The sequence below is a fragment of the Helianthus annuus genome, chromosome 10 (assembly GCF_002127325.2).
Source record: "Helianthus annuus cultivar XRQ/B chromosome 10, HanXRQr2.0-SUNRISE, whole genome shotgun sequence".
Classification (NCBI taxonomy): Eukaryota; Viridiplantae; Streptophyta; class Magnoliopsida; order Asterales; family Asteraceae; genus Helianthus; species Helianthus annuus.
The window spans coordinates 127,468,909-127,486,562 of NC_035442.2; the positions used below are offsets into that span (position 1 = coordinate 127,468,909).

General features: G+C 37.7%; 1 long non-coding RNA gene and 6 other non-coding genes across 8 annotated transcripts; 6 read left to right on the plus strand and 1 right to left on the minus strand.

Annotated features, from left to right (window-relative positions):
* Positions 1–623: 623 nt before the first annotated feature.
* LOC110884879 lies at positions 624–8,460 on the minus strand. Of its 2 annotated transcripts, XR_004868883.1 has the most exons (7): positions 8,325–8,453; positions 5,833–5,983; positions 4,966–5,081; positions 3,831–3,916; positions 3,120–3,250; positions 2,885–3,017; positions 624–812 (listed from the first exon to the last, which is right to left on the minus strand). It is a non-coding gene; the product is annotated as an uncharacterized LOC110884879 (long non-coding RNA). The 2 variants fall into 2 exon arrangements; XR_002561650.2 differs by lacking the exon at positions 5,833–5,983 and having other exon boundaries at positions 8,325–8,460.
* Positions 2,699–2,770, plus strand: TRNAP-UGG. The gene has a single exon. It is a non-coding gene; the product is annotated as a tRNA-Pro (tRNA).
* TRNAP-AGG lies at positions 3,577–3,648 on the plus strand. The gene has a single exon. It is a non-coding gene; the product is annotated as a tRNA-Pro (tRNA).
* TRNAP-UGG lies at positions 4,640–4,711 on the plus strand. Its single transcript has one exon. It is a non-coding gene; the product is annotated as a tRNA-Pro (tRNA).
* On the plus strand, positions 5,363–5,434 carry TRNAP-UGG. Its single transcript has one exon. It is a non-coding gene; the product is annotated as a tRNA-Pro (tRNA).
* On the plus strand, positions 6,103–6,174 carry TRNAP-CGG. Its single transcript has one exon. It is a non-coding gene; the product is annotated as a tRNA-Pro (tRNA).
* On the plus strand, positions 6,929–7,000 carry TRNAP-AGG. Its single transcript has one exon. It is a non-coding gene; the product is annotated as a tRNA-Pro (tRNA).
* Positions 8,461–17,654: the final 9,194 nt, after the last annotated feature.

Consider the following 17,654-nt stretch of genomic DNA (forward strand, 5'->3'; position numbering starts at 1 on the left):
GAGGGTATTTTCGAAGGGGTAAAGGATTTTGAAGGGTGTGAGAGTTTCGTATGGGTTCAGGGACTCTAAATAACACAACAATTTGACACTTAATCGACAAACTTCTGTGGATTAATTCCACTTTGAATTTTTTATAAAAACTCCGATTTCACGTGGTGTCGGGCATGCTTATTGAACAATTACAAAGCGTGGGGAGTTGTTTACGATCTGTGAGAGTGGTGGTGGCAGCGGAGTGGTGGTGGTGGCAGGGCTGTGGTGGCGGTGGTGGCAGGGCTGTGGTGGTGGTGGCAGGGCTGTGGTGGCGGTGGCGGTGGTGGTGGTGGCAGGCGGAGTGGTGGTGGTGGCAGGGCTGTGGTGGCGGTGGTGGCGGTGGTGGTGGTGGTGGCAGCGGAGTGGTGGTGCCGTGGTGGTGGCAGGGCTAGTGGTGGTGGTGTTTAATATTTACTTAAATGGTCCTTTATGTTACAAATTTACACAATCAGTCCTTATTTACTAACTGACTTAACTGGGTTATGATTTTTGGACTGAAATGGCACCTTTCCAGAACGTGGGGGACGAAAATGGCGCATTTTTGAAAAATGGACTGAAATGGCCAAAGTGACCAAACCACAGGGACGAAAATGGGAGTTAACTCAAACTAATATTATTAGCCGAAGCCCACCATATCCAATTCCAAGGAAAACTCGTCGTCCGAAGACCCACTACAGTAAAACCCGCTTGCGATTGGATTTGAACTTGAGACCTATGGCCTCAACCCCAAATCTTCACTTTCCCTCCCCACCACCAAATTCCGGTTCCACGTCACCATTCACCTGAATGAGAAAGAAGGTTACTTCCTTACATTAATGGATAAGTTAAAAAATAAATATCAACTAAAAGACATAATGTTTATTATCTGATACTTATTTTGGGACAGCCAGTTGTGATAATTGATTCTCTGCATATCAAATGTTCACAATGTAAATCTAGCCAGTGAAGCAATTTCTTCTCGTTTAAACAATGAAAGTTGAACTCAAACTTGAGAAAAAAGAAAATTAATACTGACTCATCTGGTTGGATCCATGTGACTTCATGGTGTTACGAACCAAATCGTTAACCAATTGATTCAAAGAATATAGATAAGAAGCTTGAAAGAACTTGAAGATTTTTAGAAGAGACTCAATTCATATTTTTCATTCATAACTCTCATTAGCAAACAAACTATGGCTTATATAAGCCTTACAGGGGAACAAAGGAAACCACAACTAAATCCACTATTACACTAATGACTAACCCAATGTTACGGACTCAAACAACTCAATATGCAAAAGATGAAATAAAGAAATGCCTATGAACGTGTGCATGTATTGTATCATGGAAACGTGGCACACATCACATGGTTGGATATTTCTTCTATATTGCTACAGTGAATCGAGGTTGCACGTGAAATGGCTACAGTGAAAACAAAACTCAGCAGTGGTGTAATTTTACCCACTTTTACACAAATGGGTCGATCTATAACGGGTCAAACGGTTAAGCTAAAAAAACAAATCAAATACATTAAGCAGATCAACCCAACCCCCTTTGACCCACTTAACATCCTTTCCACATTCAGATACTATGGGCTAAGGATTCTTTCGAAATCTGCAACAAGTCGAGGTTTAGGGTTTTAGGGTTTAGGATTTAGGGTTTGCTATTATACACTACAAAGGTCTTAAGGTCCCAAAGCTAGGGGCAGCAATTCTTGACCTGACCCGAAACCCGATACGGAAAAAAAACATGTTTGGCTCGACTAACACGATCCGTTTTAAAAAATGGGTTGGGTTCGGGTTGACCCATAATAAAAACAGTTCGGGTTAATCCGTTTAACTATTTAGAAAAGAAAAAAAAAACTTTTATATTTTTGTTTTTGTTTTTTCTGTTTCTATTTTATATGGTTGGTAATTATAATGTTAAATTTGGCACACTATATTATTTACTTATCACACTCATACCATTAAACATGGTATCGATAACCCGTTTAGGACCCAACAACTCGATTATAAATCGGCAACATATATGACTCATTTAAACTACAGGTTAAACGGCTCGTGTTCGGGTTGACCCGAATTTATATGTGTGCGGGTTAGGGTTGTAATATTTGCCAAGATTAACAATTAGGGTCGGGTTTGGGTTAAACATTACAACCCGCCAACCCATCAACCCGACACAATTGACACCCCTAAATACAAACTATCATTTGAACTATACATGTACATGTATACCTTCATAAGTAATGCATGATTAATATATTTATCCCCCTATAAGTGCTGCCACTTCGCTGTCTTCTCTTTAGCGTTTTCAAAAGTTGGCCAAAAGCAACCTCAAAGTTGACATATAAACATGGAATGCAGGTCTGAATCTATAGATCTACCCTCACCAAGATGCAAAATTATGATCAGAAATAGACATTTATGTAACAACAGGCTCCATATTACTTAGAATAAAAGCAAATCATATGATAATATATTAGTTTTCAACAACTAGATGAATGCACTTAATGTTGAGTAGCAATAAAGCGAACATGGAGAGAAGGAAACGACTTCCAAGTCCTTGTGTTAATCTTCGTTTTAGCAATTTAGCATACAATACCCAAAAATGTATGAAGTGTAAAAAACAAGCAACAGTTCATGTCTAGAAAGCACAAATAAAAATAAAGATAAGATGGTAGTTGACAATAGGGCATTTGGTCTAGTGGTATGATTCTCGCTTTGGGTGCGAGAGGTCCCGAGTTCGATTCTCGGAATGCCCCTTTTTTCACAAAATCAACTCATTTTATATGAACTTTTAATTGCTACTGTTTCACTAAAAAGTAGTATCCTAATAAATATTAATAAGTCAACTGAAGACTTTAATACAGATCTACCTGCTACAGTGATGGGATTTGCCAAAAACATATGCTTGGAAATGTTATAAGTTTTTTTGTCAATAAATTCAACTCGACGGTACAGCAGTCTACACTTAGGCACCAAGCTGGTAAAAAGATGCATCTTCATTTCCTGAATAAGAAATTAAAAGTCAAGGCATCAAGCTAAACCTATTTTCAAAAGCCGAAAGTTTGATTGTTGTTAACAATTCACAGTTTCTGAATTAAAACTTACAGACTATCACTTGCTTTAGATATTCAATTACTGCCCAGTAGTTGCCACTTCGCTATCTTCTCTTTAGTTTTATGACTATTTTCACAAGTGTGTCAAAGGATATTGACTTTGGAAGTTGAAAGGTGATAGCCCTAGAATTATAAAGGGTATAAATGAGGATATAAGAAAATCTATAAAGATGTGGTTGGTACTAATATACTAGGCATGATTAACTCAAGACCAGAAGGTAAAAAGGTACAAATTGAGGTGGAGTGAGGTTCTAGCAAAGAAAAGGTAGAGTCAAGTGAAGAAAGTACAAGTGTTGACTCTTCCTAGAAGAAGTATAGTTAATCCTCTAAAGTTTGAAGATTCTGCTAATATTTCTATGACTATAAATACAAATAATAAATGATGACTATAAATACAAATAATAAATGATGACTATAAATACAAATAATAAATGATGTTACAAACGAGAGGGCATTTGGTCTAGTGGTATGATTCTCGCTTAGGGTGCGAGAGGTCCCGAGTTCAATTCTCGGAATGCCCCTTTTTTTGTAAAACATAAATTCATTTTTTAATATATTTCTAAGTGCCACTGTTTTGTTTAATTATATAATCTAAGAGCTAAAGTCAACTCAAGACTTTGAAAACGGGTCTACCTACTAAAATGATAGGCCTAAATCTCATGACAAGCTGCAACTTCATGACAAATATATGTAGCCACATTACCTAAATAATAAGGAGGCAAATGTAACTCCACTATTCTTTTCCATGATTCTTTGGCACCAAGTTTGTGGAAGGGTGCAACTGAATTACTGAAATAAGCAATCATAAACCAACATGTCAATGAGCTTCTGTCATCAAGCTTATTCAAACCTACCAAACAAATTAACAGCGTATATGATTCTAGGTGGCCATTTAAGCTGCTATACATGTATGTACATATACATTCATATATAAGCATGTCTTAAATAATATTAGATCCTATATAAGTGTTGCCTCTTTGCTCTCTTCTCTCAAATGTTTTCAGAATCTGGTCAAATTCAATCTCAACCAGAAAATGCATTTATTGTTGTTACTTGTTAGACCATGTGTAGTCAGTCATAAAGCCCATGTGCGGGCGTTATGCGACAAGTGGCGAAATGCGTAAGAGAGGGGCTTTATGGAGCGTTATATCAAAAGAGGGTGTAGTGGTAAGGGAGTTATATAACCCCTTCAATTATACATACATATGTATGTATATATATGCGTGTGAGTGGGGGGAAACATTCTGGAGAAGATGACGCCGCGAAGAGAATTAACACCAGAAGAAACCCACCCCATAGCGCCCGCCGTAGTGGTGTTGGCGGCGCTATGCCCAGTTTTGCCGTCATATGGCGCCCCACTACGGGTGGCCTTAGCAATGTAACGAATCAACAAACTTAGTGAGAACTAAGAAGGTAGAAATTTCCAGGTCCTTGTAACATCACATACTCAACAATATAAAAAAAAGAAATATTTCATACATAAAAATAAAAATATGAGGGCAGTTAACAGCAGGGCATTTGGTCTAGTGGTATGATTCTCGCTTTGGGTGCGAGAGGTCCCGAGTTCGATTCTCGGAATGCCCCCTTTTTTTCTAAATAGCATTTTAATTATTTTTTAAAGTGCCACTGTTCTGTTCTGTTTAATTTATAATATATGAGCTAAAGTCAACTCCAGAGTTTTAAAAACAGATCTACCTACTAAAGTGACATTATATTCAAATAAGATGTGCTTGTATATATAAAAAGATAATGTTTACGAATTCAACTATGTACATTGACTGTTATGCATAAATCATGACAAGATGCAACTTCATGACAAATATGAACAGCTACATTACCTGAATATGCAGATGTAAATTTGTTATTCTCTCACAAAATTCTTAGGCACCGAGTTACGCGAATTACCAGAATAAGCAATTATAAACTAACACGTAGGGTACTTCTATCACCAAACCTGATAAACAAATCAAAAACGAGAGATTATATGATTCTTGCTGACCATAAAACTACTGTACATGTATGTACATATACATTCATAAATACACACATCTTAAATTAATTCAGTCCTTTAGGAGTTTGCTTCTTTAAATCGTCGTATGAACACACATATCAGCATCATGGTTATCAGAATACCCAAATAACCATATACTTTCAATTCCACAATGTAAAACACCAGCAATAGTCCATGTCTAAAAAGTGAATATAAAAATAAAGATATGAGGGTAGTTAACAAGAGGGCATTTGGTCTAGTGGTATGATTCTCGCTTTGGGTGCGAGAGGTCCCGAGTTCGATTCTCGGAATGCCCCCTTTTTTCGAGAAGCTGTCACAGCTTATTTTGACTTTTTGGTCATACTAACAAAATAAATTCAATCATTGAGTCGATCATATTCTTCTAATCGTTTTAATAATCATATATATCAAAATCTGACAGTATTCTTGTCACTTGTTACTGCTTTATTGTCATAATCATATGCTTAAAGATTTGACATTTGACAATCCGTTATCAATGAACTCAATTTATGAATAGGGAAGCTTATATTTAGGTACAGATGCAACTTCATAGCAAGAATAGGCAATCATAAACCAAGACTTCAAGATGATTTTATCTTTTCAAAAGATAATATTATAGGCTACCTTTAAAGCACATACATGTGTCAAAAGATATATATTTATAACCACACTTGTGTGTTTGGTATATGCAAACCTCTGCTGGAGAGTTGCCTCTTCACTTTCTTCTCTTTAGTGGTTTAAAACTATAGCATTTGTTCGATACACCTCTAACCAGTGTCATATTTAATACCAAATCAAAGTTGGCTTAGAGTCAAAAGCACATAATGCAGACCTGAACCTAAAATCTGCCATCAATGAGATGTGAGTTTTAAGTCATGGCTAAATGTTATTGTAACAGCATTATAAAGGTCAAAACTAGTTTAAAAGCACTGATAATAAATAAAAGCAGACATACAAAACAAATGGGCATTTGGTCTAGTGGTATGATTCTCGCTTCGGGTGCGAGAGGTCCCGAGTTCGATTCTCGGAATGCCCCATTCTAGAAAAAATATTTTTTCAATGACATTGTTTTGTTCAGATCTATATTTTACTAATAATATAAAACAAAATCAACTTGGCATTTTAAATCAGATCTAGCAACTAAAGTAATATTATATTCTAAACATATGAACATAGATCTGACAAGATTCTTTAACAAAAGATACAACTCATGGTTATGGAAGTTTTATTTAGCTTCAGTTTATTTGCCAAAACAAGCAACCCTGCATAATTGATCAAAATCAGAAGGTGATATAATGCAAAAAAAAACATTATATGTGTGTATATAATATATTGCACCTACAAATGGTGTTTTGGGTTCGACAATAACTTATTTTAACACTAAGTATGGCTACATTGTTGCACTAATTAGTTCTAGATGTTAATATACATATATTATATAGGTTCTACATATGTATATATATTTATGCACTATATTATAAATTACCGATATCCCACCCATATCCCACCGCAATAACCGATATCTCAAATATCGGTCCTTGACCGATATCCGATATTTTTCCGCATTAACTGCATAGGTATATATGCATATGTTTGTATGTATGTGTTCAAAAGTCAAAACTAGTTAATTGTGGCTATTAATTTCCATAAAAGATGAAGTGAAACACTGTCAACTAATTTTCCGACAGGAGTTATTTTTTTATTGGGTACCGGGAATCATTACAAGTTTTCAACCAACTGCACCAAGTAGGTGACTATATATACAATAACAAATGACGGTATAAACAAGTGGGCATTTGGTCTAGTGGTATGATTCTCGCTTAGGGTGCGAGAGGTCCCGAGTTCAATTCTCGGAATGCCCCGGTTTTTTAGAAACTGTCACAGCTTATTTTGACTTTTTGTCCATACTAAGAAAGTAAATTTAATCACTGAGTCGATCAAATTCCCTTTAATGAATTTAGTAAGCGTTAAAGAGGGACTGCTTTATTGAATGCAGTAGTTATTCACTTATTCTCCACATTTTTATCTATGGCTAAAACCGCAAAAACTAATAATTATAGAAAAGCAGATTCCTGTGTAAACATTTTGAACTACAACAAACATTTATAAACGATGAAGATTTACATAAAGTAATATGAGCATTTGGTCTAAGAGTATGATTCTCGCTTTAGGTGCAAAAAGTCCTGTGTAAACATTTTGAACTACAATAACTATTTAAGCCACTACATAGTCCTTTTACATATTTAGAATAAATTTTCCTCCTGAGTCAGGTAAAACATTATAGGCAGCATCTACTTGCAATCTGACAAGATTATGTACCTGTATCTTTTACAATATTGCAGCCTTGTCATCTTAAATTATGACAAACCCAAGAAAGTTGTCGCATACACTTAAGTTTGATGGTGAAAACAAAATTATTATCCGATTTGCATCGAATAGGCATTAAAATCAGTAGTTTAAATTACAGCTGTTTTTAGGAATGAATAGAGTACAATCGATTTTGTTTTTTTCAGTTTATCTTAAATTTCAGACAGTCTGAATCATACAACCTTTATATCGCTTCATCGCGTTTACTTACATGGTTGCATAAATCGCTAGCTAGGGCACCAACTAGTTATCATTCAGGATTAATAGGGCTTAATTGGATTAGAAATTTTACATGTTATTTTTCAATCTTGTATATATATACACACACACAAAGCTTTTCAAAATTTTATATGTACTTTTTCAAGCTTATTAGTTGAATTGGATTAATAAGTAAAAATTTTCAAATACTTCCAAAATGTGACCCATTTTGACTGCCTTTGGCCGATTACAGATTTTAGGTCAGCCATAGATCACCGATTAATCGTCAACTAATCCTGATTTTACTTATCACCTCATGAAGTTAATAGTTCTAGAGGATGCATATATACATAGCAACTGATTTCACAAATCCTAACTTAGTTTGTGCTGCTGCTAAATATAAACAAACAATGATGAATAATATAAGAAAATACACTCTAGAGAATGAATATACCTAATTTTGCTGTGTACGAATCCACATAATACCTAATTTTGCAACTAATGCATTATTTATCAAACACAACGTTAAACATAACCTAATAATATTTGAAAATTGAAAATAACTAGTTAACTTTTAGCAGAAAATTGAGGCATTAAAGATGAAGATGAAGTGATTCTAACCTTTTACGTCGATTGCTATGCGATTGTAGCCGGAGGATATCTGCAGATAGCTCGTTTTGTTGTGGAAAATAAAAATGATTTTGAGGGAAGATGAAAAAGCAAATTCGAATCGTTTTCGGTTTTTGCGGCAAACGCGTTGTAAGAAAAAAGAAAAACGCGAGTATTTGTTTTGTTGCGACCAATGTCTTAAAAACCGGTAAATACCGGTCGGTTATACCGGTATTACCGTTTTCAGATGTAAATCCGGTACGAAACACTCCGGTAAATAAGTGAAGCGACATAAGGTTTGTACCAGCGGTAAAATCCGGTATACCGGTTTGAAACGTAATACCGATACCGGCCTAAGGTTATTTTAGTTTGGGTTGTTACATATTTTTATTATATATGTTACTTATCTTACGTAATTTTTATATATTATGATTATTCGTAACTAAAAGTTCTTATTTAATATTGTATGAAATGAAAATAATTGATGTATTCAACACTCAAATGGCTTAAACATATCGTACACTTTCATTTAAAAAGAGTTTGTTGGAAAATTGAATGGTTTTCGATTATCTTTTGGATTATTTTTTATTATGGATTTACTTTTGGATCATCTTTTAATATGTAATCATGTATTTTTGGATTAACTTTTGCGTTGATGTTGTAATTTATGAAATTATAGAATTAGCTAGTCAACCCGGTTGAACCGATCGGTACAACCTGGTTCAACCGGTTGAACCATTTTTAAGCCTAATCCGGTTTGATTTAAAAACCGGTTTTTAAAACGTTGGTTGCGACTTGCCAGGTAGACGTAACATCTGCAAGTTATCACGGAACTTACGTCTAAAAAGCTTGCGTAGATAAGATAGCGGTTGTCCTGTGAGATGTTAGTCCAGCCGTTAGGACTAATGGGTCAGTCTTTTTTAGTGGAGACGCAGGTTCGATTTATGTTTGGGCTATTTCGGAAAACATCTGAGTGAAGGATGAATTGGGACTTTAATCCCGGGTTCGAACCTGACAGGGGACGAGGGTTTACCGATTTCATCCGGTTCCTGTGTGGCGGTAGAGAAGTCGACCTTGGACATAGCCACGCATTGGTTTACACGTGAGATTCTTTACTGTTAAAAAAAAAAGATAAATGGCGGTTATCCTCTATCCAAACACCATGATCATACGCCTTTAGATATGTGTATATTTAATCAACTAGTAATTAGTATCCGTACGTTGTGATGGGACTGTTAAAAACGTTGAACTACGCACGTATGTTAACTCGCAAAATTAGGCTGAAACGTAAAATATAGAAAAAAAATAGAGTTAATTGCCAAAATCGTCCCTGAGGTTTGAGCATGTTTACCATTTTCATCCAAAATGACTTTTTTGTACCAAATAGCTCCCTACGTTTGTAACTTTTTGCCATTTCACAAGTACAGAGTCTGAAATGTAATTTCTTTTTAAACTTAAAACCATCACCCTCTGCTTTCTCTCTCTACAACCTTCAAAACAAACCATCAACTACCACTCACACTGTTACTCACCTCCACCGTGTAATGCTCATTGTTTTGTGTATTTTTGCTTGTGATTTGTAGTTTGGAGGGCTTTTGGTAACCGGAATGTCACCTTCTAAGCTTGAAGAATAAGATGGAGATATCATGTTCAGTATCAGAATAAGAAGGCTAGATCAACACATGAAATTCGTAAGAACTTCCGGCTGTTGATGAGTTCGTCGGCGACATGTCACACCCCAACCGATGGCGGAAACATCGGGGCATGGCACTGAGCGAAACAAATTGTCCAAGAGAATTCATAACAACTATTAATGACAATATATTAATCGTTAACGTCCCATACCATCAACATATAAAGTAAAACAGTTATTACATATATTGTTCTCTAAAACAAGTAAACTGTTCCGACAACTCAGATTTATTTAGTTTTTTTCTAGACTCCCTAGCTTGATTCGTCGCAACAAACATAGCATCCTTGTCACATATGTTAAAATAAAGTCAATACGCAGAGTGTAAAGGTGAGTACACAAGTTTGCATAGTATATAGTATAGTGAAAGCGTTTACGCATAACCAACATGTAACACGTATAAATGTGAAGCAAGTAAGCTATCGACAATGACATATGCAACCGACATGACTGCGAGTGTAGAATGCGCAACACATTATCACCATTGTGACCATGTGAAGTAAAACCCTTAACAACCCCTGTCCACGATAGGTGCTGAGTCCAAACTATAGTACTGTCGTTGCTAAGGTGTCAGGCAAACAATCACTGTGTAAACATAACATACAGGCATTCATCGAGTCACGTATAACATGCGAGAGCGGTTAGCGTTAAAAGTGTTTGCGTTGTGTGTTCGATGTGATTTGATATAGAACGTATGTAACACCCAAAGTGCGTTAAAGGAAAATGGGTTCGAGTATACTCACAGTGCGTGTTTAGCCAGTAAACACAGTACTTGAATTGAAGGGAGCGCGTGGAGATTAGCCTGAGCATAGAACGATAGCGTAAGCGTTGAACGGTGCGTAACAGAATGAGTCTCGAATGGTGAGTCGGTCGGATGATCATCCGGACGGATGACCATTCGAACGGTTGGTCATTCGATTGAGTGAGTGAGTTTGTAAATCGTTTCAAACTTTTGAAGTTTTCGTTGTAGTATAATTCAAGTCATTCGATCGGATGGTCATCTGGACGGATGGCCATTCGATCGGATGGCGAATCGATTGAAAGTGTGATATTCCTTGAAATTTTGCAAAATTGTTTAAGTGTTGAAAGTTATAAAGGACAAATCACCTGGTCGAATAGTCATTCAATCGGATGGTCATCCGATCGGATGGCTATTCGAGTGGGCGACCTGATGTTTTGTAAAGTTTGTAAAATTTTCTAAATTAAAAGTTTTAACGGAGACGGCGTGATGACGTGTCAAACAACGGGAATCACACCAAGTTCAGCTCAGCCGATCGGATGGGAATGACCCCGTTCGATTAGACTTAGCTGTTGTTGATGGAGTTTCATGTTCAACTCGTGAATCGGTCGTCTCTTCGGTGGAAATCCGTTCTAAGACCGGATCTCAACTAGAGTATAAGTAGAGAGCCTGAATGGGTCTAGATTCCATCGGTTTTGAGTGGAAAGTGAAGAAAGTTGAAGAAAAGTATGAAAACAGTTGGAAAATGTTGAATCTTGTTGAGATTTATGTAAAATAATGTGGAAATCCTTTAGATCTGAACCAACCTTGACGGGATGACGTCACACCACAATTTGTATACACAACCAAGATGACATCACCTTCAAAGGGTCCAAATCAGGTGATTTCATGGAGAAAATATGCGATTTTAGTGGAGAAGATGATGAGAAAGTGTGTAGTGATGATGGAAGTACAAGATTTAGGAATAACACTTACGAAAATGGCCTTGGATCGAGTGAAATGTGCTTGAAAACCAGCTGAGAGCGTGTTGGTCGGATATAGCTGTCACATCAGTGAACAGTTGATGTGACAGGTGGGTATTTATAGGCTGAGAGAAGATAAGGCGGTGGAGAGTGTGGGTCGGATGACCATTCGATCGAAGGGTCATTCGATCAGACGGCTTGTGCGAGTTGGTTTTTCCGACTTTCGTTTCGTGCGTTGAGCATTGCGTTGCGTTTAAGCGAGTTATGAGTAAGCGTTGCGATGAGATAACCACATAACATTTTAAACAAGTAAATAACACACATAACACATAACATGCATAAAAGTAAATCTGTGTTTCGAGTTGCGATGAGATTGCGATGCGATTGCGTTGTGATAGCGTGAAGTAATAATGCGATAAAGTGCGTTCAAATAATAATCGTTGTAAACTGCGTTTAATGCGATTACTGCGTTTTGAATCAGCGTTGTGAATGCGTTTTATAACATAGTTTAAAATATCATTTTAAATAGTCGACCCAATAGCGATAATCGAAATCTCGAGAGTACAAGTCAGTTAAGCACGAAATGACAGATCTGCATAATGACATGTCTTGACTTTGACTTAGAAAGTCGGGTTGTTATAGTCTCCCCTACTTTAGGGAATTTCGTCCCGAAGTTAAGGCGCAGGCGTAACGAAGAGATGTGGATATTTAGCTTTCATATCACTTTCGAGTTCCCAAGTGAACTCGGCGTCGCGTTTGCCTTCCCAGCGAACCTTCAATATGGGAATGCGAGAGCGTCGGAGTTTCTTGGTCTCTCGGTCCATGATTTCTACTAGCTTTTCCATGAAGTGTAATGTTTCGTTCCTTTGCAAATCCTCGAGAGGGACATGCAAATTCTCTTCGGCTAGACACTTTTTGAGGTTCGAAATGTGGAAATTCGGATGTACGTTGCTAAGTTCCTCCGGTAATTCAAGTAAGTAGGCCACTTTGCCAATTCTTTACAGAATCTTAAAGGGTCCAACGTATCGAGGCGCTAGCTTTCCTTTCTTACCGAATCGGATCACCCCTTCAAAGGTGAAACCTTTAGGAGTACGTGATCACCAACTTCGAACTCAAGGGGCTTGCGGCGTTTATCGGCGTAACTCTTTTGACGACTCCGAGCCTTCAGAAGATTGTCTCGTATCTGGAAGATCTTGTCAGTCGTTTCTTGTAATAACTCAGGACCGGTAATTTGCGCGTCTCCGATCTCGTGCCATACAATCGGCGATCAACATTGTCTTCCATATAATGCCTCAAATGGTGCCATTTGAATGCTAGAATGATAACTGTTGTTGTATGAGAATTCGACTAAAGGTAAATGTGAATCCCAATTACCACCAAAATCTATAACGCACGAACGAAGCATGTCTTTAAGGGTGCGAATCATGCGTTCAGTCTGACCGTCGGTCTGGGGATGGAAAGCGGTATTGAGATTAAGAGTAGTACCGAGAGCAGATTGGAAAGTTTCCCAAAGGCACGAGGTGAATTGACCATCGCGGTCAGAGATGATATCACGAGGTGTCCCATGTCGACAAATGACTTCATCGGTATAGATTCGTGCTAATCGTTCAACCTTAAAGTCTTCTCGTATCGGTAGGAAGTGAGCGGATTTCGTAAGACGATCAACGATAACCCAAATGCTATCGTGACCTGATGGCGTGCGAGGGAATTTCGTAATGAAGTCCATAGCTATACTCTCCCATTTCCACATCGGGATCTCGGGTTGTTCGAGTAAGCCAGAGGGTCTTTGATGTTCAGCCTTAACTTTGGAGCAAGTTAGGCATTTCGAAACATAGAGAGCGATATCCTTCTTCATTCAAGGCCACCAGTACCTGGCACGGAGGTCCTGGTACATCTTGTCGGCACCAGGATGAATGGAATATCGAGATTTGTGGGCTTCAGTCAGCAAAATCTCTTAGAGATTGTTGCGACTAGGTATCCAGATGCGATCGAGATAGTGAAAGATACCATTCGGTTTATTCACGAGTTGGTTTTCGGTTCCAAGTATTCGTTCTTTCTTCAAAGTGTTATCGAGAAAACAGGCGTGTTGAGCGTCACGAATGAGAGCTTTGAGGTCGTGTTGGGCTTGAATATTACGAACGCTATGTAAATAGCTTTGTCGGCTAAGAGCATGAACAACGACATTTGCTTTGCCTGGGTGGTAGCGTATCTCACAGTCGTAGTCGTTGAGAAGTTCAACCCATCTGCGTTGGCGCATATTCAGTTCCTTCTGGTTCAAGATGTGTTGCGGGCTCTTATGATCGGTGAAAACCGCACACTTGGTACCGTAAAGGTAGTGTCGCCAAATCTTTAACGCAAAAACAACTGCACCGAGTTCGAGATCGTGGGTTGTGTAGTTCTTCTCATGGACTTTAAGCTGTCGAGATGCGTACGCGATAACCTTGTCTTGTTGCATAAGGACACAACCAAGACCTAGGTTAGAGGTATTGCAGTAGACTACAAAGTCGTTTCCATCGGGTAGCGCGAGTACGGGAGCGTCGCAAAGCATACGCTTAAGAGTTTGAAAAACATCCTCTTGTTCGGTTCCCCAAATAAAAGTCTTGTCTTTATGCGTAAGAGAGGTGAGAGGAACGGCGATTTTAGAGAAATCAGCGATAAATCGACGGTAATAGCCCGCCAATCCGAGAAAAGAATGAACTTCGGACGGGGTTTTCGGTGTAATCCAATTCTTAACTGCTTCAATCTTCGTGGGATCGACGTGAATACCTTGACTGTTGACAATGTGACCGAGGAATTGAACTTCCTCAAGACAAAATTCACACTTGGAGAACTTGGCGTAGAGCCGATTCCCTTGGAGAAGTTCGAGAACTAAACGTAGATGTTGCGCGTGTTCAGTTTTCGACTTCGAATAGATAAGGATATAATCGATAAACATGATGACGAAGTAGTCGAAAAAGGGTTTACACACGCGATTCATAAAATCCATGAAAACCGCGGGTGCGTTGGTAAGACCAAAGTGCATAACGACGAATTCATAATGGCCGTAGCGAGTGCGAAAAGCGGCTTTAGGGATATCTTCATCCTGAATTCATAATTGATGTTAGCCAGAGCGTAGATCGATCTTAGAAAAACACGTAGCGCCTTGCAATTGATTGAACAAATCATCGATTCGGGGTAAGGGGTAGCAATTCTTGATAGGGAGCTTAATGAGTTCCCTATAATCGATGCACATTCGGAACGATCCGTCCTTCTTTTTCATGAAGAGGACAGGTGCGCCCCACGGAGATGTGCTAGGGCGTATGAAGCCTTTATCAAGTAATTCTTGGAGTTGGCTAGAGAGTTCACGCATTTCGGACGGAGCGAGACGATAAGGGGCTTTAGCGACAGGGTTAGCTCCAGGAATAAGGTCGATACGAAAATCAATATCACGAGATGGGGGTTGTAACAACTCTTATTAAAATTAAATAATTAGGATGGTAATTAGCTATTAAGGAAACCCTAATTAAGAAACCCAAGTAATTCTGCACTAACCCTAAAATTTCCAGAACAATCAGAATCAGAATCAGGGCCCCTAAAACTCAGGGGGGGCAAAACCCTAATAACGATTATCTTCATAACTAATTATAAAATTCGAAAAATTAAAAACCGTCGACACAGCAAGCCTACATGCACTAAGGGCTACTCTATGAAAATAGGGTGATCACTCGCGTAGCGCGACGCCTAAAGGGGTACCCCCTCGCGCTACGCGACGGTGTCAAATTTTCAGTATAAATAGCAGGGGTTGGGACTTGAAATTTGGCACTTGAACGACGAAAATCGGAGTTACGTAGGTCGAGTTATAAGCAAAACAGTCCAACACACACACACAATTATCGAATCGCTGCCGCAGAACAGGGTAATTACTCGATCGCTATTACGATTCAGTTTCCAGGATCAATATACCCAAAGAATGTCTAAGTGCCGCCCACATTGGGCTATGCTTTGTCGTTGTCGATAATTCGATAATGAGTTGAAGCATTGTACTTTGTCGTTGTCGATAATTCGATACACGAGTTGAAGTACTATACTTTGTCGTTTGTCATTTTGATAAATGAGTTGAAGTATTGCACTTGGTCATTCATTACGAGTATTTGATCTCGGGAAATTATCGTAACTGCTGTATTGATTACTAACTCTGTTTTGTGTGCATTATTGTGAAATTAGGTTAACAGGGATAAAATCATATTCTGTCAATACTAAATCTACAATGTGAGTCATTCTCTTTTTATCAACTATTTTACAATACTCCAAACCATTTTTCAGAGTTATAATTACAGTGATTAAGTTTATGTAATCACCAAATTACAGCCGGTATGTGGGGTATTGTGCACAGTATTGTTATTATTGTTTCCTTCACATTAGGTGGGCGAGCCTAATTGTGACATACGTCACTCATTGGGACAGCCAATGGTGATATGACCACAGTCACAGAGCTGGTCTGTGACAAATACCTATTCTTGAAATGTTGGTTGATAATAAACATATGTAAAAACTCTTAATACTGTGAATTATAACAAATGTGTCATTTTCAGTAAAATGAATGATTCACTCAGTATTTCCCCGCTGACAAAATCTTTTCAAACATGTTTCAGGTGATCTGCTGTAATTCAGGAGAAATGCAGGGGAAGCATTTCAAGCTTAAGATAGTGGCTCAATATAAAATAAAGAATTATGTTTTATTAATAAAATCTTGTTATTGTAAATTATCCGGGGTTGTATCCCGAATTGTGAAATAAAATAAATCGGGAAATATTTTAACTTAGCCGATCCTGTGAAATAAATTTTCCGCTGCTAAACTCACAATAAATAAAGTACCGCAGGATTTCTGTCCCGCGGCTCCGGAAACGGGTCAAACCGGGTCGGGGGCCGTGACAGAAACAAGGTGGTATCAGAGCCACTAAGTTAAGCTAATTAAGTATTTAAACGATACTTAATTTTCCTGATTACTATATGTGATTATGTGTTTATGTGTTTTTAACTGATTATTTGTTAGTTACAGTATGGGTAAACAAAAGTTGCAAGATATCTATCTTAAATTAGATAGATCAATTTACGAAGAAGGCAGTTCGTCTAAAACTAAAATTTCAAAGCTCCCTAATATTCCTGAGGAAGGAATATTTGTGCAAAAAGCGAATTATGAAAATCCGCTTTCTCCTAGAAAAAGGAGTATGATTATTAAGAAAAGTAAGGAGCAAATCAGAGAAAAGAAAATTAAAAAGGAAACCCGGGAATTACTTAAGAAATCCCCTTGGGAAGATAAACTCGATGAAAAATGGGCTAATTTATATATGTTAGCTACTGTGGCAGAAAATACCAATCTTTAAAAAGTATTTTAAATATAGTACTAGTAATTCTCAGTAAGTAGATAAATAAAACTGAGTGTTTTCTGTATTTTGTACAAATAAGTGTGCAATAAAACTTCTGTGTTTATTTTGTTAAACTTTGTTCCAAAGTTTTAACTTGATATTCTATGCATTTTGCATATATGCTACACAGCATGAACGAGATATCTGAAGCTTTTCAGAACCTCAATCTGTACCCAGTGAACATAGAAGTTTCTCATGAATTCACGGGATATATTGCTGATGTGGACCAACCTGTAAAACTCCCTACTCCACCAGTGACCAAACCAAAAAGGAGGCCAAAGAAAAATTATGTATGGGAAGCCGTATACGTAAGAGAAAGACAGTTACAAAAACCCCTAAAACTAGTAAACCTTTAGACAAAGGAAAAGCGATTGTAATCCAGGAAAACCCTAATCCGCAAGAACCAGAAACTGAAGCCAATAACGAATCCAGGCAAATGGAGGAGCAGTTCGATCAGTATTCTCAGGAAATAGAAATAGAAATAGGGCAAGGTTCTAACCCAACCCAAGTAGAAGTTGGAGAAAGTTCTAACCAAACCAAAAGAGT